Raw genomic sequence first — 3,306 nt, forward strand, 5'->3', positions numbered from 1 at the left:
TTTTTTTTACCAGCGTCAGGTTTTCAGTGTATAAACCAATTAAATTTCGATGTTATCTACTCTAATAAAAAATAGATATTCGTAGTATAGAATAGTTAAGTTCGCAAACAACTCTAATATAAGGCAATGGACAATACAGAGACCAAATATAGAAATTAATAGGCCATATCGTTCCCCAAACATTTGTGTTAGAGTGCAGATCATTTAAAAGTTTCATATCAGGTCCACCATACACTCAATAGTAAAGAACCTTTTAGTGGTTTTGTGGGTTTTGACTGCCTGACATCTATTTTCACTATTTATGGTGAAGCGCTATGGTTTTAAATTTGACATCTACTTTACCCCACTCTCAGTCCATATTCTTCTTTTGTAGCTGGGTCATGTATTACAGAATGATTGGTATAAGAAAAGGCATGTAACAAAACAGAGCCAATGAGAGCTAATTTCACATATTTTGTGTCAAAATCTAGAGAAGGAAACCCTTTCTTTTCACTAAAAGTACAAGCACTATGTTGGCAGAAATTTGGAACTTCTGGGAGTTGCCACTCAGAGGCTTGGAATGTTGACCACAAAGGAAGAAGCAGAGTTGAGAGAGATAGAAGCAGGTCTCCCTACGTCATATGAGCTGCTCGTTTTAGTCATTCTTGTCTCTTCCAGTTGTCACCTGATTATATTCCTTTTTGCTTCAGCCATTTTGAATTGGGTTTTCTCTATTCACAACCAAAAGATTGCTGCCAAAGACAGGTGTTTTAAAAATATTTAAGAGCTAGATGAAGCCAGAGGAAGAGATATCTTATAAGGCAGAGAAAGAGAAAAAAAATGAAGTGAAGTTACTCACTCTACATCCAGCCCCTAAACAACATGGAATTTGAATTCTGGAAACTCTATTATGGCCAAAACATTTGGTGAGATTTATGATAGTATTTCCTAGTTTGTTGATTCAGAGCTCTGCCCAGTTAACAGCATTCTATGTTCATGAGCACATAATACTTAGATGACAGCATAATGGAATAATTATAGCTCTAATGTGGAAACCATTTCTAATGCTACCACTGGTGTTTACTATGGGCCAACCTTTTGAATTTTTACTTCCCGACCTTTCAAATCCATAATATTGAACACAAGGAGACTGATTAAAGGCACAGTAGTGCTGGGAGGCCATGCCTTGGGCTCACTCTTTAACAATTCTTTCACAGATGTTAATTTTCAGAAAATTTTTCTTCTTTCGTATGATTTAAAAAATTATGAGTAAAATTCATGCTATGCTTATGAAGAAAAAGTTTTAAATAGAGATTAAGAGTAATGATTACATTTTCTTTATGTGATTACTAAGAAAAATTAGTCTTATTACAAATTTCAATTAAGTCCTGGGCCTGCTCTTACGTCAGGTTTTAACTTCTTATTTCAGTCGTTTAGTAATTCACATATACTAAAATTATCAGAATTATTACATGTTCCATTACTTTTAAAATATAGTTCTCTTTCCATCTATATTTCAGAATTTGCTGGAACATTTGAAAGACTTTTATAAACTCATATAAACATTAAAGATATTTATTTTAAATTTATATTATATACAAAAAAATTCTTGAAGCTTGCAACAAAAATAATTTTATTTGTCCACATATTATCGCTAAAATACAGGTACTTTGAATCCTTGTCTTATAAGTAATAAAATTTATTTTGATAATTATTTTCTAAATTTTTATTTTTTAGAGTTGACATTTAATATTATTTTATATTAGTTTCAGGTATACAGTATAGTGGTTAGATATTTACATAATTTAATACTTATCCCTCCTATTAGTCTAGTACCCACCTAGCACAATACTTAGTTATTATGATAGTATTGACTGTATTCCTATGCTCTGCTTCACACCCCCATGATTATTTTGTAACTACCAATTTGTGCTTCTTAATCCTTTCACTTTTTTCACTCAGCCTCTCAATCCCCATCCCATCTGGCAACTAACAGTTTGTTCTCTGCAACTATAAGTTTGTTTTTATTTTGTTTATTTATTTAGTTTCTTAGATTCCACATATAAGTGAAATCATATGGTATTTGTCTTTCTCTACCTTACTTATTTCACTTAGACTAACACCATCTAGGTCCATCCATGTCATTACAAATGGTAAGATTTCATTCTTTTTTATAGCCAAGTAATATTCCATTGTATGTACCACTTCTTTATCCAATTGTCTATCAATGGGCACTTAGGCTGCTTCTATATCTTGGTTATTGTAAATAAGCTGCAGTGAACATAGGGGTGCCTATATCTTTTAGAATTAGTGTTTTGGATTTCTTTGGTTAAACACCCAGAAGTGGAATTGCTGGGTCATAAAGTAGCTCTATTTTAAATTTTTTGAGGAACCTCCAAACTATTTTTTATAGTGATTGTACCTATTTTGATAATTATTTACTGAATGCTTGCTATATGCCATCACTAATCTAGGTGCTGGATGTACAGCTGTTGACCAGTCCCACAGAGTCTCTATACTCTTGTAAGAGACAAAATGAACAAGCAGTCCGATAAATACACAAGACAATTACAGTTCTTTGAGGAAATTAAAACAGGATGCTCTAATAGAAAATCAAGTCTACGGCCATGCTACCCTGAACAAGCCCAATCCCATTTGATCTCAGAAGCTTAGCAGGGTAAGGCCTGGTTAGTACTTGAATGGGAAACCACCTAAAAAGATCAGGTGCTGTAGGCGTAAAAAAATAAAAATAAAAATAAATAATGGATTGTAAACTGACAAGGTCCTTGCAATCTGTGAGGTCAACCAAGGGTTGCCTCTCCTGAGGAAAAAAAGAAAGAAGAAAATCCAGTGAAGGTGACTTTCTGATAAGGTGACATTTGATCCGAGATTTGAATCTCTGTTATGCTATGTTACAGGTAGAATCATAGCCCCCAATACCACAGAATGTAACAATTTGGAGATAAGATATTTAAAGTGATAATTAAGCTTAGATGAGGCCATTAGAGTGGGCCTTAATCCAATATGACTGGTGTCTTTATAAGAGGAGATTGGAATACAGACAGACACAGAGAAAAGACTACAGAAAGACACAGGAAGAAGATGGCCACCTAGAAGCCAAGCTAGAACAAATATCCCTGCTGATATCTTGATTGCGGAATCCTAGCTTCCAGAACTCTTGAGAAAATAAATTTCTATTGTTTAACTCACCTAGTCTGTAGTATTTTGTTATAGCATCCTTAGCAAACTCATACATTCTACTACAAAAGCATTGAACATCTTGGGAGTAGGAACATCTGCCATTACAATCCATAATCCTAAATTTCG

The 3,306-nt window shown here is 33.7% G+C and overlaps 1 pseudogene; it reads left to right on the plus strand.

The window, feature by feature from the left end:
• The first annotated feature begins 2,596 nt into the window (after positions 1-2,596).
• Positions 2,597-2,715, plus strand: LOC111740773 (annotated as a pseudogene).
• Positions 2,716-3,306: the final 591 nt, after the last annotated feature.

This window comes from Pteropus vampyrus, unplaced genomic scaffold (genome assembly GCF_000151845.1).
Source record: "Pteropus vampyrus isolate Shadow unplaced genomic scaffold, Pvam_2.0 Scaffold67, whole genome shotgun sequence".
Lineage (NCBI taxonomy): Eukaryota > Metazoa > Chordata > Mammalia > Chiroptera > Pteropodidae > Pteropus > Pteropus vampyrus.